Source organism: Nomascus leucogenys, chromosome 12, assembly GCF_006542625.1.
Source record: "Nomascus leucogenys isolate Asia chromosome 12, Asia_NLE_v1, whole genome shotgun sequence".
Taxonomy (NCBI): Eukaryota; Metazoa; Chordata; class Mammalia; order Primates; family Hylobatidae; genus Nomascus; species Nomascus leucogenys.
In genome coordinates this window covers 50,897,731-50,917,618 of record NC_044392.1, presented here as the reverse complement: position 1 = coordinate 50,917,618, position 19,888 = coordinate 50,897,731, and the positions used below count along the sequence as shown (strand labels likewise).

The window sequence follows — 19,888 nt, the reverse complement described above, 5'->3', positions numbered from 1 at the left end:
CTGGCTTATCTTTTAATTTTTTTATAGAGAAAAGTCTTCCTATGTTGCCTAGGCTGGTCTCAAACTCCTGGGCTCAAGCAATCCTCCCACCTTGGCCTCCCAAAGTGCTGGGATTACAGACATAGAAGTTTTATAGTTACGTTTTACCTTAGGTCTATAATGCATTTTGAATTAATTTTTTCAGATAGCATGAGGTATGGATCAATTTTTTAAAATGGGTATCCAATTGTTCGAGCACCATTTATTGAGAAGCCAATCCTTTCATCATTAAATTGTCTATGCACTTTGCACCTTTGTAAAAAATCGACTGCCGGCTGGGCGCAGTGGCTCATGCTTGTAATCCCAGCATTTTGGGAGGCTGAGGCGGGTGGATCACCTGAGGTCAGGAGTTCGAGACCAGCCTGGCCAACATGGTGAGACCTCGTCTCCACTAAAAATACAAAAATTAGCCAGGCATGATGGTGGTCGCCTGTAATCCCAGCTACTTGGGAGGCTGAGGCAGGAGAATTGCTTGAACCTGGGAGGCGGGGGTTGCAGTGAGCAGAGATCACACCACTGCACTCCAGCCTGGGTGACAGAGTGAGACCTCATCTCAAAAGAAAAAAAAATCGATTGCCCACGTGTGTATATGCTGCCTTGATTATTGCAGCTTGTATGGAAATCAGGTAGTGTGCATCTTCTAACAAAATTTTCAAAACTATGTTGTCTATTCTAGGTCTTTTGTTTTTCCTTATAAATTTTAGGATCAGCTTGTTGATTTCTACAAATAATCCTGCTGGGATTTTGATTAGGACTAAATTGAATGTGTACATTAATATGGGGGCAGAATTGTTAAATATATTTAGTCTTCCATAAATACAGTATATCTCTCCATTTATTTAGGTCATCTTTGATTTGTTTTATCAGTGTTTGTATGTTTTTCAGCATAGCAGTCTTGCATATATTTTGCTAGGTGATAATCTAAGTCTTTCATGCTCTTATAAATGGTACTGCTTTCTTTAAAGAAAAATTTAATTTCCCCCTGTTTGTTGCTGTGTAAGTATATAGTTGACTTTGGTATCCTGCAACCTTACTAAACTTATTAGTTCAAGTACCTATTTTGTAGGGTCTCTGATTTTTCTATATGGATAAATCATGTCTATACATAGAGATGGTTTAGTTTCTTCCTTTCTAATCTATATACCTTTTCTTTCTTTCCCTTCCCTTATTGCATTGGCTGAAACTTCTAGGATGATGGTGGCAGCAGTCCCCAACTGGAAGAGACTGGGTTGGGGTTGGTTTGGGGATGAAACTGTTCCACCTCAGATCATCAGGCGTTGTTCTCATAAGGAGTGCACAGCCTACATCCCTGGCATGCGCAGTTAACAACAGAGTTTGTGCTCCTATGAGAATCTAATGATGCCACTGATCTGACAGGATTTGGGGCTCAGGAGTTAATGTTCGCTCACCCACCACTCACCTCCTACCGTGTGGCCCAGTTCCTAACAGGCCACTGGGGTTGGGAAACCCTGTGTAGAGGAAGGGTGAGGGTGAACGTTCTTCCTTTTCCGCTGTTCTTGGGGGGATAGCTTTTAGTTTTCCACCATTATATATGATGTTAGCTGTAAGTTTTTAATAAATGTCCTTTGTTTGAGGAAGTTCCCTTATATTTCTAGTTTTCTGAGACGTTTTATCATAAATGAATGTTGAATTTTATTGATCCTTTCATAGTACTTTTTTTATTATTATTATTTCTTAAAAGAGGGCCGGGCTCAGTGGCTCACGCCTGTAATCCCAGCACTTTGGGAGGCCAAGGCGGGTGGATCACAAGGTCAGGAGATCAAGACCATCCTGGCTAACGCAGTGAAACCCCGTCTCTACTAAAACTACAAAAAATTAGCCGGATGTGATGGAGGGCACCTGTAGTCCCAGCTACTCATGAGGCTGAGGCAGGAGAATGGCATGAACCCGGGAAGGTGGAGCTTGCAGTGAGCCGAGATCGTGCCATTGCACTCCAGCCGGGGCGACAGAGCGAGACGTCGTCTCATAAAAATAAAAAAAAGAGACAACGTCTTGGCTGGGCATGGTGACTCACGCCTGTAATCCCAGCACTTTGGGAGGCTCAGGTAGGTGGATCACCTGAGGTCAGGAGTTTGAGACCAGCCTGGCCAACATGGTGAAACCCTGTCTCTCCTAAACATACAAAAATTATCTGGGCATGGTGGTGCAAGCCTGTAGTTCCAGCTACTCGGGACGCCGAGGCAGAAGAATTGGTTGAACCTGTGAGACAGAGGTTGCAGTGAGCTGAGATCACACCACTGCACTCCAGCCTGGGCAACAGAGCTAGACTCCGTCTCGAAAAAGAAAGGCAGAGTCTTACTTTGTTGCCCAGGTTGGAGTGTAGTGGCATGATCATAGCTCACTGCAGCCTTGACCTCCTGGACTCAAGCAATCCACCCGCCTGGGCCTCCCAACATGCTAGGATAGTACTTCTGATGTTTTTTTTTTTATTATTTTTTATTTTTATTGAGATGGAATGTCACTCTATCACCCAGGCTGGAGTGCAGTGGCGCGATCTTGGCTCACTGCAAACTCCACCTCCTGGTTTCATGCCATTCTCCTGCCTCAGCCTCCTGAGTAGCTGGGACTATAGGCGCCCGCCACCACACCCAGCTAATTTTTTGTATTTTTAGTAGAGACGGGGTTTCACCATCTTGGCCAGGCTGGTCTTGAACTCCTGACCTTGTGATCCACTGGCCTCGGCCTCTGAAAGTGCTGGGATTACAGGCATGAGCCACCATGCCTGGCCTTGATGGGGTTTTAAATGGAAACATTGGCAATTGTAAAATCAAACATTTGCATACCTATCTTCAATTCAGCAGTTCTACTCTTGCACATGTGCCCCAGAATACGGATATAAAAATATTCATATCAGCTTTATTTATCGTATAAAAATGTAGAGAACAAGCCCAGTGTGGTGGCTCACGCCCGTAATCCCAGCATTTTGGGACGTCAAGATGGGAGGATCGCTAGACCCCAGGAGTTTGAGATCAGCCTGGGCAGCATAGTGAGACCTTGTCTCTACAGAAAAATAAGAACAGCCACGTGTGGTGGCACATGCCTGTGGTCCCAGCTACTCAGGTGACTGAGATGGAAGGATCACTTAAGCCCAAGAGGTTGAGGCTGCAGTGAGCTGTGATTGCACCACTACACTCCAGCCTAGGCGACAATATGACAAATCAAGATGCCCGTCTCAGAAAAGCAAAGAAAATGTGGAAACAACCTGAATGTCCATCAGCAGTTCAATGGATAAAACTGTGGTATATTCATAGTGAAATCTTTTACTGCAGTGAAATAAATGTACCAACCTAAGTATATGTTATAAAATGAAAAGTAAGCTACCCTTCACCTTCTTTCTTACATACCCAGTTCCATTTTGAATAATGTCTCCTATATTCTTATAGCGTGATTTAATACTTGCATACATATATATATTATCAGTTTTTTTAAACTGTGGTAAAGTACACATAACATAAAATTGACCATTTTAACCAATTTTAAATGTAGGTACAGTGGCATGAAGAACATTAACACTGTTATGCAGCCATCACCACCATCCATCCTCAGAACTTCGTCTCACTTTCCAGACTGAAAGCATATACCCATTAAACAATAATTCTCCATTCCCCAGCCCCTGGCAACCACCATTCTACTTTTTGTCTCTGAATTTTTCTACTCCTAGGTACGTCATGGTAGTGGAATCATATAGTATCTGTTCATTTGTGACTGGGTTATTTCCATAACATAATGACTTTGCAAGGTTCATCCATATTATGGCATATGTCAGAATTTTCTCCTTATGGGTGGATAATATTCCATTGTATGCGACCACATTCTTTTTTTTTTTTCACTTAATAATTTTTTTATTTTTTTTTTTGCACACAAAACAATAAACATTTTCTAAAAATACATATAAACAAAAAGATGCATATCAAACATATTAGGAAGGTTGCACATGGGAAGACGGGGAATAGAAATGGGGGGTGGGAATTAAAGAAAATAAATGAGAGAGGGACTTTGTATGGATCATTGATAATAACTCAATCCTCTATTTGACAAGGAAGAAGGAAAAGGAAGAGGAAGAAAAAGAAAGTGGGATAAAGGATCAGAAAGGGAGGAAAATAGAAAAAATTAGAGTATGACTCCAGGGTAGACCTGTTTTGTTGTTGCTTGGTTGGTTGGTTTGTCAGTTGTATTTTTGATATGTTTCGCCATGTTGGCCAGGCTGGTCTCGAGCTCCTAGCCTCAAGTGATCAACCCGCCTCGGCTTCCCAGAGTACTGGGACTACAGGCGTGAGCCACCACGTCCAGCCCCCACATTGCTTCTGGCCTCTTTGGTAGACCTCCCAGACGGGGCAATGACCACATTCTTTTACCCAATTATTATTATTATTATTTTTTGAGACAGAGTCTTGCTCTGGCCCAGGCTGCAGTGCAGTGTCACGATCCCAGCTCACTGCAACCTCTGACTCCCAGATTCAAGCAATTCTCATGCCTTAGCCTTCCGAGTAGCTGGCACCACTGGTCTACTAATTTTTGTTTTTTTAGTAGAGATGGGATTTCGCCCTGTTGCCCAAACTGGCCTGAAACTCCTGAACTCAGGAATTCCACCCACCTTGGCCTCCCAAAATGCTGGGATTACAGGCATGAGCCACTGCTGCGCCTGGCCTCTTTTACCCAATGTTTTCTTAAAGCTTACTGTAGGTCTAGAGATTTTTAAAATTATAGACAAATAAATGTTCAACTTTACGTTAATAATTTGAAAGCCTAGAGGAAATGGAGAAAATGTCCATAAAAATATTAACCCTGTTGACTCCAGGAGAAGTAGAAAACTTGAAAAAGACCTAAGACCCCGCTGATTTAGCAGCCACACTTGTGTGATTTTGTGTTTGTTTTTATTAACGCGTGTTTTGTGGTTAAATATTAGTTTGAAATAATTTTTTAGGCTCAAAATTTTAAACAAGGCTGTTTGTTTTTGTTTCTTGAGATGGGGTCTCACTCTGTCATTCAGGTTGGAGTGCAGTGGTACAGTCTTGGCTCACTGCAACCTCTGCCTCCCAGGCTCAAGTGATCCTCCCACCTCAGCCTCCCGAGTAGCTGGGACCACAGGTGCTTGCCACCGCATCCAGCTGATTTTTTGTATTTTTGGTAGACAGGGTTTCACCAAGTTGCCCAGGCTGGTCTCGAACTTCTGAGCTCAGGCATTCCTCCTGCCTTGGCCTCCCAAAGTGCTAGGATTACAGGTGTGAGCCACCACGCCGGGCCTAAGAAGTCTATTTCTTATAGCTAAAGTGGATGTCTTTGCTAGGCTGTATCAGATCTCATCCAAATAAAAAAAATTTTTTTTGAAGTGGGGTCTCCCTATGTTGCCCAGGCTAGTCTCAAACTTCAGACTTTGAACTCTGAACTCCTAGGCCCAAGCAGTACTCTTTCCCCAGCCTCTTGAGTAGCTAGGATTATAGGTGTGTGCCACTGTGCCCGGCCTCATCACATATTTTTTAAAAATCTGTATAACTTATACTCAAGAGATCCTATCCAGAATTCAGTCTGGTTTTAGATCTCATTTTAATATTTATTGCACCTTTAGTGCGTGTCTCTCCGTTATTACATATTGTCATTTCAGTGCTTGTTAGTCAGTCCTTTGAATTCAGATTACCATATCTTACTTATTCTTACCTATTATAGCATGTGCTTTGCATGAAGCGAGTAGTTCATGAAAATTTGTTGAATCTGTACCAGTATTTCACGGACTTTGTCAAGTATTGCTGAGGTTGTTTGCAGGATAAAGAAAAGATATTGATGCTTGGAGCTTTTCCTTTGGAGGATTTGATATGGTTTGTTACAGATTTTTGTGATTCGCAGATCCTGGGTGAAAATGTATACTATTTGATTTAGTAGATTTATAGATAATTGTATGTAACAATGTTTAACAAAAATGAGTAGTAAATTAAGTAACTGGTGGATTGATACCTTATGAATGTTAACAGACTACTTTGAGATTTTTAATTTAGATATGGCTCTTTCAGTGTATATTGAAGTTATTTTACTCAGGACTTGGGTTCTAAAGTCAGTACATAAAATGAAATTAGGCTTGAAAATATATTGGAAATTTTTAGTAATGACAAAATTTTTGATTTTTTTTTGTAAACAGCCTTGTACAGAAATACATATATGCATGATTTGTGCTCTATTTGGTAGCATATAATTCCGTAGGGTGAATCATATTAAGAGAGTAAATCAGCTGAATGTTTTGATGCTTGGAACATGAAGCCAATTTAGGGAGAGTCAAACTTCCTGGTTTCTCTCTCTCTCATCATCTTTATGAAGATAATATTTCTTCTGATTCTTCATCAGTGAGTATTTGTCTATGGCCTCAAATGTCTTTCTGATACTTACATTTTCCTGGTTAACTATGCCTAAAATATTAAGTGGAAAATTGTAGAAATAAAGTTCTTAAGTTTTAAATTGTGCACCATTCTGAGTAGTATAATGAAATCTCATGCCATCTTGCCCAGGACAGGAATCCTCTCTTTGTCCTTTGTATCCATGCTGTTGACGCTTCCCACCCATTAGTGCCCCTGTTATATTGACTGCCAAGGTATTGCAGTGTTTGTGTTCAAGTAACCCTTAGTTTACTTAATAACAGTCCCAAAGCACAAGAATAGTGATGCTTTTAATTTGGATATGCCAAAGAAAAGCCGTTAAGTGCTTCCTTTAAGTGAAAAGGTTAAAGTTCTTAATAAGAAAATGAATAATATCCTGAAGTTGCTAAGATCTGTGATAAGAATGAATCTCCTATCTGTGAAATGATGAAGAAGGAAAAATAAATTTGTGCTAGTTTTGCTGTTGCACCTCATACTGCAAAAGTTATGGCCACTGTGCTTGATTAACTGCTTGGTTAAGATGAAAAGGGCATTAAATTTTTGGTGGAAGATATGAACAGATATGTGTTTCAGGTGACAGCAGTCAGGTTCTGTACTGTCTGGTTTCAGGAATCCACTAGGGGTCTTAGAACATATACCCCCATGTTAAGGAGGGACTACTGTAATTACCTTTACCCCTGAACATTTGTTTAAGGTTCTTGTTAATTGTTTTCTCTCTCACACTCTGGCTTAGTACTTACAGGTAAAAAAAATTTTTTGAGACAAGAGTCTCTCTCTGTTGCCCAGGCTGGAGTGCAGTGGCACAATTTCAGCTCACTGCAGCCTCTGCCTCCCAGGTTCAGGTGATTCTCCTGCCTCAGCCTCTCGAGTAGCTGAGATTACAGGCATTTGCCACCACGCCTGGCTACTTTTTACTATAGATGGGGTTTCACCATGTTAGTGAGACTAGTCTTGAACTCCTGACCTCAAATGGTCCTCCCACCTAGGCCTCCAAAAGTGCTGGTATTACAGGAATGTGTCACCACGCCCAGCCAAGTACTTACAAGTAAATTTTTTTTTTTTTTTTTTTTTTTTTTTGAGACAGAGTTTTGCTTTTGTTGCCCAGACTGGAGTGCAATGGCATGATCTCGGCTCATTGCAACCTCCATCTCCTGGGTTCAGATGATTCTCCTGGCTCAGCTTCCCAAGTAGCTGGGATTACAAGCATGCGCCACCATGCCCGGCTAATTTTGTATTTTTAGTAAGAGACAGGGTTTCTCCATGTTGATCAGGCTGGTTTTGAACTCCTGACCTCAGGTGATCCGCCTGCCTCACCCTCCCAAAGTGTTGGGATTACAGGTGTGAGCCACCATGCCCAGCCAGTAAATTCTTGTAAGTGCGAATATGATATGACCACCTCTAGTAATGATATCTCTAATTTCTGTATTAGTATATTCTTTGTACTTCATTCTGTAGAGCATATGGTATTCACATAATACTTTTGGTTATTGGGTATGGCACGTACAGTGCTAGGGTTCTCGTTGTTTCTCAGTCCCAACAAGAACATCTCATCAGAGGAGTTTAAGGTACATTTTAAGTTCATTCATTAATATCTCCCCAGATAAACTTAATTATAAATCTGAATCCCTAAGCAAGAAATTAAGTTACTCATTTAAAAAATATATTATTTAGTAAACAAAGCATCTCTGACTTCTATACATACAGCACCATTTGTTCAGTATTTTCAGTTCTTAAAAAAGAAATAAAATTACAACATTTAGATCCAAAAGGGGCCTTAGAAACTTTTTGAGTACATTCATTTTACATAGACTTAGGCTAGTTGCGTTTTAGCTCAGCTTAACATATGTGGCCACCTGTCCTGATGTGATGCCCTTTCACTCTCAAAATGTAACAGTTTGAATGATAATGTGATCATCCTCACATAGTGGTGGAGGAGTATGGCACTCAGATTTTCTACGTAGTTCAGTGTTCTTTCTGCTGCCTTGATACTTTTTCAGATAATTTTTTCTTGTTAACCCTCAAAAAAGCAACTAAGTGATTTTAAGGAAGTTGGAAGATTTATCTTTTTAAAGAGAAGATGTAGATCCTTTGAAAAAAGGTGTTGTTTTCTTCTATTTAAATATTCAAGTGACACTGCCATTATTTGTACTGAGTGTCCTTACAGTTAAATATTTATTTAATCATAGGATATTGAAGCCAGAGGGTATGTTATGGATGATCTAATCTAAATTAGTTATTTTATGTGGGTTTTTTTGTGTGTGTGGAGACAGGGCCTTGCCCTGTCATTCAACCTGGAGTATAGTAGCACAACTATGGCTCACTGCAGCCTTGACCCCCCTGGGCTCAACTGATCCTTACATCTTGACCTCCCAAAGTGTTGGGATTATGGGTGTGAGCCACCACACCTGGCCTATGCTTTTATTTTTTATATAAAGGTATTATAATTGTAACATAGAAAGTTTAGAAAATAACATTTATTTTAAAATATTCATAGAATTTTTTTTTTTTTTTTGGAGTTTCACTGCAACCCCTGCCTCCCAGGTTCAAGTGATTCTCCTGCCTCAGCCTCCCGAGTATCTGGGATTACAGGTACCCGCCACCACGGCCAGCTAACTTTTGTATTTTTAGTTTCACCATGTTGGTCATGCTGGGCTCAAACTCCTGACCTCAGGTGATCTACCTGCCTCGGCCTCCCAAAGTGCTGGGATTATAGGCATGAGCCACCATACCCAGCCCGTCTATACATTTAAATAGTGTATTTACATAATTTACGTAATGGTATATGTACATTTTTCTTTCCGGTGTTTTCACTAACTGACATGCAAGCATCTTCATGTTTTTTTTTGTTTTGTTTTGTTTTGTTTTGTTTTGTTTTGTTTTTTGGATCAGTGATAATAACTCAATCCTCTATTTGACGAAGAAGGAGAAGGAAGAGGAAGAAAAAGAAAGTGGGATAAAGGATCAGAAAGGGAGGAAAATAGAAAAAATTAGAGTATGACTCCAGGATAGATCTGTTTTCTTGTCACTGAGTTGGTTGGTTGGTTTGTCTGTTGTATTTTTCATATGTTTCGCCATGTTGGCCAGACTGGTCTCGAACTCCTAGCCTGAAGTGATCAACCCACCTCGGCCCCCCAGAGTGCCGGGACCACAGGCGTGAGCCACCACGTGAGCCCCCAGATTGCTTCTGGCCTCCGTGGTATACCTCCCAGACGGGGCGGTCGGGCAGAGGCGCTCCCCACATCCCAGACGGAGTGGCCGGGCAGAGGCGCTCCCCACTTCCCAGACGGGGCGGCCGGGCAGAGGCGCTCCTCACCTCCCAGACGGGGCGGCCGGGCAGAGGCGCTCCTCACCTCCGAGACGGGGCGGCCGGGCAGAGGCGCTCCTCACCTCCCAGACGGAGCGGCCGGGCAGAGGCGCTCCTCACTTCCCAGATGGGGTGGCCGGGCAGAGGCGCTCCTCACTTCTTCCCGGACGGGCGGCCGGGCAGAGGCGCTCCTCTCTTCCCAGACGAGGCGGCCGGGCAGAGGCGCTCCTCACTTCTTCCCGGACGGGGCGGCCGGGCGAGGCGCTCCTCACTTCTTCCCGGACGGGGCGGCCGGGCAGAGGGCTCCTCACTTCTTCCCGGACGGGGCAGCCGGGCAGAGGCGCTCCTCACTTCTTCCCGGACGGGGCGGCCGGGCAGAGGCGCTCCTTACTTCCCAGACGATGGGTGGCCGGGCAGAGGCGCTCCTCACTTCCCAGACGGGGCGGCCGGGCAGAGGCGCCCCTCACTTCCCAGACGATGGGTGGCGGGGCAGAGGCACCCCTCACTTCCCAGACGATGGGTGGCCGGGCAGAGGCGCCCCTCACTTCCCAGACGATGTGTGGCCGGGCAGAGGCGCTCCTCACTTCCCAGACGGGGCGGCCGGGCAGAGGCGCTCCTCACTTCCCAGACGATGGGTGGCCGGGCAGAGGCGCTCCTCACTTCTTCCCGGACGGGGCGGCCGGGCAGAGGCGCTCCCCACTTCCCAGACGATGGGTGGCCGGGCAGAGGCGCTCCTGACTTCCCAGATGATGGGTGGCCGGGCAGAGGCGCTCCTCACTTACCAGACGGGGCGGCCGGGTAGAGGCGCTCCCCACTTCCCAGACGATGGGTGGCCGGGCAGAGGCGCTCCTCACTTCCCAGACGATGGGTGGTCGGGCAGAGGCGCTCCCCACTTCCCAGACGATGGGTGGCCGGGCAGAGGCGCTCCCCACTTCCCAGACGATGGGTGGCCGGGCAGAGGCGCTCCTCACTTCCCAGACTATGGGTGGCCGGGCAGAGGCGCTCCTGACTTCCCAGACTATGGGTGGCCGGGCAGAGGCGCTCCTGACTTCCCAGACTATGGGTGGCCGGGCAGAGGCGCTCCTGACTTCCCAGACGATGGGTGGCCGGGCAGAGGCGCTCCTGACTTCCCAGACGATGGGTGGCCGGGCAGAGGCGCTCCTCACTTCCCAGACGATGGGTGGCCGGGCAGAGGCGCTCCTCACTTCCCAGACGATGGGTGGTCGGGCAGAGGCGCCCTCACTTCCCAGACGATGGGTGGCCGGGCAGAGGCGCTCCCCACTTCCCAGACGATGGGTGGCCGGGCAGAGGCGCCCCTCACTTCCCAGACGATGGGTGGCCGGGCAGAGGCGCCCCTCACTTCCCAGACGATGGGTGGCCGGGCAGAGGCGCCCCTCACTTCCCAGACGATGGGTGGCCGGGCAGAGGCGCCCCTCACTTCCCAGACGATGGGTGGCCGGGCAGAGGCGCTCCTCACTTCCCAGACGGGGGGCCGGGCAGAGGCGCTCCTCACTTCCCAGACGGGGGGGCGGCGCTCCTCACATCCCAGACGGGGCGGCCGGGCAGAGGGCTCCTCACTTCTTCCCGGACGGGGCGGCCGGGCAGAGGCGCTCCTCACTTCTTCCCGGACGGGGCGGCCGGGCAGAGGCGCTCCTCACTTCCCAGACGATGGGTGGCCGGGCAGAGGCGCTCCTCACTTCCCAGACGATGGGTGGCCGGGAAGAGGCGCTCCTCACCTCCCAGACGATGGGTGGCCGGGCAGAGGCGCTCCTTACGTCCCAGACGGGGCGGCGGCCGGGCAGGGGCTGCAATCCCAGCGCCCTGGTAGGCCAAGGCAGGCGGCTGGGAGGCGGAGGTTGCTGCGAGCCAAGACCACGCCACCGCACTCCAGCCCGGGCCACACGGAGCAGCGAGTGAGCGAGACTCCGCCCGCAGTCCCAGCACTTCGGGAGGCCGAGGCGGGCAGAGCACTCGGGGTCAGGAGCCGGAGAGCAGCGTGGCCAACCTGGCGAAACCACGCCTGCAGCCAAAGGAGGAAAAGCAGGCTGGCGAGCGCTGGCAGTCCCAGGCAGTCCGTGGTGCGGGGCAGCAGCGAGCCGAGTAGTTTACATGCAGCCTGGGCCACAGAGGGAAAAGAAAGAAGAGAGAGAGAGAGAGAGAGAGAGAGGAAGGAAGGGAAAGAAAGAAAGAAAGAGAAAGAAAGAAAAGAGAGAGGAAGGCAGTCAGGCAGGCATCTTCATGTTATTTACAGACATGTACTTATCATCCATATAATATGGATGTACCTTTACATATACATTTAAATAGTGTATTACATAGTTTGCATAATGGTATATGTACATTTTTCTTTCCTGTGTTTTCACTAACTCTCATGCAAGCATCTTCATGTTATTTATAGGCATATACTTAATATCCACATAATATGGATGCACCTTTACTTAACTATTCCCCTGTTACTATTCTTTAAGTTGCTTCTAGTTTTTCTACAACTATAAATAACATTTTTGTCCATGTGGCTTTTTCTTCTTTTTGTTTTTCCTTTCTACAGCCTGTTTTGCAAATGAAGACAGACCTAAGCTAATGAAAATGAATCTTTTTCAAGGGTTACAACTCAGATCTTTGGACTCTCGTGCTGATGCCCTTTCCATTATACCATAATGCTTGTTTTCTATAATTGAAAAACTACATGGATTGAAAACACTTTATGTATCAGCTGTCTTAGCCCATTATTGGAACAAGGCAAGGTAGACATAAAATATAAATAATTCAAGTTAAAAATTACCTAACCCGTCTCCTACCAAGTTAACAGTTTTATTTTGTAGGTACTTAGACTTAAATCAGTAACCTTCCAGTTTCCTGTTGCTAATTCCTTTCTCCTTCTGCATAATAATTAAAAGAAAGCTGAATGCCTAGCTTGTAGATCGTTGAGGAATTGATGTTGTGAGAACACTGACTATATCTAGATTAACTTCTGCAACAGCCCCTAGAATACCTCATTGTACCTAGTCTCTACCTATGCTGTGCATTTACAGAGAAGCCTTATGGGATTGTTAGCCAAACTGAATAGAGGACTACTCTTTTTTTTCCCCTTTTCTTTTCTTCCTTCTCTTTTTTTTTTAAATTTATTTATTCAAGAAATAGTTACTGAACGCCAACTAAGTGTGAAGCACTATTCTAGGTGCTGAGAATTCAGCAGTAAATAAAACTGACAAAAATCCTTTGCCTTATGAGCCTATATTCTCATGGGGGAGATAGGCAAAAAATAAATTGTATAGTATATTGGAAAATTATGTGTTATTTGGGAGAATAAAGCAAAGAAGGGTGGTAAGAGTGTTGTTGGCTTGATGTTGCAATTTTTTTTTTTTTTTTGAGTCCGGGTCTTGCTCTTTCACCCAGGCTGAAGTGCAGTGGCACAATCTTGGCTCACTGTAACCTCCGCCTCTGGGTTCAAGCAATTCAGCCTCAGCCTCAGCCTCCTCAGTAGCTGGGATTACAGACGCATGCCACCACACCCGGCTAAAGTTTGTATTTTTAGTAGAGATGGGGTTTCACCATGTTGGTCAAGCTGGTCTTGAACTCCTGACCTCAGGTGATCCACCTGTCTTGGCCTCCCAAAGTGCTGGGATTACAGGCGTGAGCTATCACACCTGGCCTGATGTTGCAGTTTTAAGTAAGGTAGTCAGGAACATATTCACTGAGAAATGAACATTTGAGCAAGATTTAAAGGTGGTGATTGAACGAGCCATGAGAAATACGGGGGAAGAAAGTTCCAGAACAGTGAGCTTAACAGACCGTGAAGGAAGGACTCAGCCAGGTGTGTTGGAGGCCTTGTAAAGACAGCAAGGTGGCCACTGTGGCTACAGTGGGATCAGTGGTGAGGAAGAAATTAGGTCAGGAAGATAACACAGTGCCAGATTGTTTAGGATTTCTAGGCCAGTGTAAAGACTTTGAACTTTACTCTTATTAAAGAGGGGACCATTATGGGAGGGATTTAAGAAGTAGAATAATATGATCAATTTATATTTTTAAAGGATCACTCTCTCTTCTGAATTGAGATTAAACTGAAGCCAGGCAAAGGTAGAAGCAGGGAGACTAGGTAGGAGGCTGCTGCAATAATTCAAGCAAAAGATGATAGTGACTTAGACCACAGGCAGTGCTGGAGGTAGTAAGTAGTGGTTGGAGTCTGTATATATTTTTTAAACTTGTTATTTTTGAATAATTTCAAATGTTAAAAAAGTTGCAAGAGTATTACAAAAACCTTCTGTGTACTTTCCACTCAGATTCCCCAGTTATTAACATTTTAACATATTTGCTTTATCTCTCTTACTGCTCTCTCTACAGGCACACACACATTTTTTTTCTGAACTGTTTGAGCATATGTTGCAGACATGCTGCCCTATTTAGTACTTTGGTGTTCGTTTCTTAAAAACAAGAATATTCCTTATACAGTTGCATTAGTCAGCTTGGCTGCCATAATAAAATACCACAGACTGGGTGGCTTAAACAAGGAAGTTGATTTTCTCACAGTTCTAGAGGTTGCAGAGTTCAAGATTAAGGTCCAGTTTGGTCTCTGGTGAGGGCTCAGGGCTCCTTCCTGGCTTTGGTCTGTCACACAGACTAGAGTACAGTGGGGCAATTGCAGCTCATTGCACCCTCAGCCTCGCAGGCTCAAGTGATCCTCCCACCTCAGCCTCTGAGTAACAGGACTACAGTTGTGCAATTACGCCTGGCTAACCTAAAAATTTTTTTTGGAAAGATAGCGTCTTACTGTGTTGCTCAGGCTGGTACCAACCTCATAGAGTTGTGGTGAGGATGTAAGTTAATATCTGTATCCTCTTTAAAACAGTCCCTGGCATATAGAAAGTATTAAATAAATTAAAAATTATAGGCCAGGCACAGTGGCTCATGCCTGTAATCCCAGCACTTTGGGAGGCCCAAGGCAGGTGGATCACCTGAGGTCAGGAGTTTTAGACCAGCCTGACCAACATGATGAAACCCCATCTCTACTAAAAATACAAAAATTAGCCAGGTGTGGTGATACGCACCCATAATCCCAGCTACTCAGGAGGCTGAAGCAAGAGAATTGCTTGAACCTGGGAGGCGGAGGTTGCAGTGAGCGAGACTCTGTCTCAAAAAAAAAAAAAAAGAAACAAAGAATAAGGCAGTAGACTAGGCGCGGTGGCTCACGCCTGTAATCCCAGCACTTTGGGAGGCTAAGGTGGGTGGATCGCTTGAGGTCAGGAGTTCGAGACCAGCCTGGCCAACATGGTAAAACCCTGTCTACTAAAAATACGAAAATTAGCCGGGTGTGGTAGCAAGCGCCTGTAATCCCAGCTACTGGGGAGGCTGAGGCACAAGAATCACTTGAACCTGTAAGGCGGAGGTTGCGGTGAGCCGAAATCACACCACCGCATTCTAGCCTGGGCGATAGAGTGAGACTCAGTATCCAAAAAAAAAAAAAGAATAAGGCAGTAAACGAGAAATTCCAGTCTTCTGGGTGCTTATAATCCAGTGAGGATACAGACAAGTACACCACAGTGTGATAAATGCTATAGTAGGTAAAAGTATAGGGTGCTTAAAGACCACAGCCTTTAAGCATCTTCCCAGATTACCTCAACTACTTTTTTTCATTCCTCCAGAATTTCCAAAGTGCTCTGACTAGAGTGGAGAGTTTGCATTGAGGAGAAGTAGTAATAAAATAGTTTGGGGTGGTTTGCGGGAAGAAGTAGAGATTTAACATGGGGGTGGTCAGAAACTGACATGAGTTAAATTTAAAATTTTGGACGTTTTCCTATGGATGAGTAGAAAACCACTGAAAACGGTTTAGGATGAGTTATCCTAGAAAAGGAAAATTCTGACTAAAAGAGAAAACACAAGGTAGCAGGGTTTTTGGCAATTGTGAGTAATTCATTAAAGATGGAACTTTGAATTTGAGGGGGAAGAAATGAGACTGGAAGAGAAGGCAGGATGCAGATCATAAAGGAAGCTAAAGTGTTTCAGCTTTTTCCATTGAGCAGTGCAAAATCATTGACAGATTTGATATGAGAAATAATTGGATAATTTTGCATATTTGAAAATAAATTTGGCTCCCACTTCCCTACCTTGCTCCCCTGTTAAAATAGAAACGGGGATTGATTTATGTCCCACTCCTGAATGCATGTAAAATTTATACAAAAATACCTTCTATGAAAATGATTTGTAATATGTGGACTTAATACCTGGGAGATGTCTTGAGATATAAAATCGCATCCTTTGGGCTGTAATAATCTGATCTTTTCTTAAAAAAAAGATAAATAAATCTGATCTTTTCTTTAAAAAAAGGAAGGAAGGAAGATAAAAAAAAGAAAAGAAAAGAAATAAATTTGGCAACAATATAGGGAGGAAATTTAAGGGGAGCAAGTCTAGGGGCAGATGACTAGGAGCCTGTTGCAGGAGTGGTCCAGGTCAACGGTGATGAAACCCAGAAAACAGCAATAGTAGGAAGGGAAAGACAAGAGGGGATAAAGTTGAGAAATATTATTGGAGACAAAATTGGCTAGAGTTTAGAGATTTATTAATAGGTGTAGGGGGGTAAGGAGGAGAAGGAGTCAGAAAGAATTGCTAAAATTCTGACTAAAGAGTAGTAACAGATAGAAAAAGAGGAACATGATTAATAAAATAATAAGGCCAGGCGCTGTGGTTCATGCCTGTAATTCCAGCACTTTGGGAGGCTGAGGCAGGCGGATCACCTGAGGTCGGGAGTTTGAGACCAAGCTGGCCGACATGAAGAAACCCCATCTCTACTAAAAATACAAAAAAAATTAGCTGGGTGCGGTGGCGCATGCCTGTAATCCCAGCTACTCGGGAGGCTGAGGCAGGAGAATCGCTTGAACCTGGGAGGCAGAGGTTGCAGTGAGCTGAGATCGTGCCATTGCACTCCAGCCTGGCAACAAGAGTGAAACTCTGTCTCAATAAATAAATAAATGACAATAAAATAAAATATTAAAATCAGTCGGGTGCAGTGGCTCATGTTCATAATCTTAGCACTTTGGGAGGCCGAGGCTGGTGGATTCCTTGAGGACAGGAGTTCAAGACCAACCTGACCAACATAGAGAAACCCCGTCTCTACTAAAACTACAAAATTAGCCAGGCATGGTGACGCATGCCTGTAATCCCAGCTACTCGGGAGGCTGAGACAGGAGAATCGCTTGAACCCGGGAGGCAGAGGTTGCGGTGAGCCGAGATCATGCCATTGCACTCCAGCCTGGGCAACAAGAGCAAAACTCCGTCTCAAAAAGAAAAAAAAAATTAGCCAGACATGGTAGCATGTGCCTGTAGTCCCAGCTACTTGGGAGGCTGAGGTGGGATGATCACTTGAACCCAGGAGGCAGAGGTTTCAGTGAGCCAAGATTGTGACTGCGTTCCAGCCTGGGTGACAGAAGAAAAAAAAAAATTAAAATCAAGCTCAGGGTGCCTCGGAGACTTTGAAGTGGATGTGTACATCGACTGGTAAAGGGAAATCCAGGCTTGATATCTACAGATATGGGAGTCATTGATACATAGGTTGAAGTAGTTAAAGCAACTAGAAGGAGGTGATTATGCTAATAGCATTCCATTTGCTGTGTATTAAGCCCTATCTTAATTGTTTTACATACATTGTTTTATTTAGTTCTTCTAACAATCCTGTGAGGTTGTCATTTTACAAAGGAAAGCAACATAGAGAAGAGTTAAGTAATGTAAAAGACTCCAAAGCTAACAAGTGACAGAGCCAGAAATGGAAAAGATTGACTTACAGCCTGAAATCTTAAAACACTATGCTATGAGTAGAGAAGAGTGCTCAGGAGAGAATCCTGGAGAACATCAACATTTAAAAGAGGATGATCACGGCCAGACTGGCTACCTATACATGATTCTAGAGGAGGACCCAGAGAGGTAGGATGAAAACCGGGAGAGTGGTTAAGACAGAAGCCAAAGGAGAAAGTACTGTGACAGATTATTCTGCATGCCAAAGCTATAAAGAAATAACATTAAAAAAAAATCTCCATTGAGTTTAGTAAATTGGAATTTATTAGTAACCTTGAAAATTGGTGTTTGAGTGAACTGTTGGCAACATGAATGAGATAACGTAATTTATAAAAAGCTCTTAGCATGGTAGATTGCATATTTTTTAAGTGCAATAAAAGAGTGGCTCCTATAATTATGGAGTTAATGGGAGTTAAAAATGTAGACAGTGAGCATACAAAACTCTTTCAGACTCTTCACCCTAAAAGGTCTTAACTAACATTAGGTAAGGAAGGAAAGGCTAGGGGTAACCTAAGGTGGTCACAAGAAAACTTTAAGATAGGAGAGACGTGCATATACATATGTTGAGAGACAGCCTGAAGGAATACAATATAAATAAGAGGTCGGGCGCAGTGGCTCATGCCTGTAATTCCAGCACTTTGGGAGGCCAAGGCGGGTGGATCACCTGAGGTCAGGATTTCAAGACCAGCCTGCTAACATAACATAGTGAAACTCCATCTCTACTAAAAATACAAAAAAATTAGCTGGGCTTGGTGGCAGGTGCCTGTAATCCCAGCTACTTCGGGAGACTAAGGCAGGAGAATAGCTTGAACCCGCGAGGCGGAGGTTGCAGTGAGCTGAGATTGTGCCATTGCACTCTAGCCTGGGCGACAAGAGTGAAACTGTCTCAATAATAATAATAATAATAATTAATAAATACAAATAAGGATCAAATTAAAATACAAGAAGCAAGGATAAGCCAGGCGCAGTAGTTCATGCCTGTAATCCCAGCAATTTGGGAGGCCGAGGTGGGCAGATTGCTTGAGCCCAGGAGTACAGGACCAGCCTGGGCAACATGACAAACCATTGTCTCTACTAAAAATACAAAAACAATTAGCCAGGCATGGTGGCATGCCTGAAGTCCCAGCTACTCGAGAGGCTTGAGGTGGGAGGATCACCTGAACCCAAGGAGGCTGCAGTGAGCTGTGATCGCACCACTGCACCCCAGCCTAGGTGACAGGAGTGAGACCCTGTCTCCAAATAAACAAAAAACACAAAAAAAGAAGCAAGCATAGTTAATGGAGCATGAGGTTCTCAAGATATGAATAGAGTCTAGGAAACAGTACATAGTGGAAGGATTGCTCTTTAATAGGAGTGATGCTTTTTACTAGGTAAATTGATCTAGGTGAGTTTAAATGTGGATACATTTTTTTTGACAAGATAATTTCCATCTATTTTTTTGCCTTCTCCGTGAAACACCATATAAGCTTATCTCCTGAGAGTGAGAAGAGATGTGGTAAAGATTCAGGTCTGACAAGTGGTTAAAATTTGAAATACTTCTTTGAGAGAGGATGCTGACTAAGCACATGAGGAGGGACTGTATGTAGCATTGAGGGCCCAGGTGAAGAAGGAGACTTTTAATTTGTATGATTTATTTTTTTTTGTATGATTTTTCTTCAGCAGAACCCAGCAGCAGAAATAAAGGTGCAGTAAATGCAGTTAGTTAGATTGATCCAAATTTGGGATTTCGTTGAGCACATGAGATAGAAGGCTGAATTAGGGAGAAGGACAAGATTATGAGGGTTTTAATAAAATACTGTTTTAAATAATGGACAAAGACTCTGGAATTGATGAAGAATTGAGTACTGAGAAGAGAATGTAGAGTTAGAGAAAATAAAAAGCTGAGATCTTGATGAAATTGAAGAACAAGTATAGTCGGAGTGGGAGGTTGTGATCAGAGAAGGAGATTTTAAAATGTACAAAGGAGTGGTTCTTGGAGGTCACCAAATGTGAGATCAAGGAACTGAGAGACAAGAAAACATGGTAGATCATCCATATAGACATTGAAATTACCCAGCATAATAATGAAACTTAAGGTGACTTTGCTCAGGGTTCCAGATAGTACATTGATTGGGCCTTGTCCTGAGCCATTGAAAAACTTAACTGACTGGGCATGGTGGCTCACACCCTGTAATCCCAGCACTTTGGGGAGGCCAAAGCAGGCAGATCACCTGAAGTCAGGAGTTTGAGATCAGCCTGGCCAACATAGTAAAACCCTATCTCGACTAAAAATACAAAAAAATTAGCTGGGCGTGGTAGTGCACACCTATAGTCCCATCTACTTGGGAGGCTGAGGCAGGAGAATTGCTTGAGCCCAGGAGGTGGAGGTTGTTGTGAGCTG

At 44.3% G+C, this 19,888-nt stretch overlaps 1 protein-coding gene across 6 annotated transcripts in view; it reads left to right on the top strand.

Moving 5' to 3' along the window:
• The window catches only part of RPRD2 (regulation of nuclear pre-mRNA domain containing 2), a 117,410-nt gene that overhangs the window by 37,494 nt on the left and 60,028 nt on the right, over positions 1–19,888 (top strand). Inside the window, exon 2 of one of the 6 annotated variants that reach the window (XM_030824637.1) lies at positions 12,275–12,470. The exons of 4 other annotated variants lie outside the window; for them this stretch is intronic. The gene's annotated coding sequence lies outside the window, so the exon portion shown is untranslated. Of the gene's footprint in view, positions 1–11,999; positions 12,471–19,888 lie in introns of those variants that run through there. One more of the 6 variants, XM_030824636.1, reaches the window with a different exon arrangement.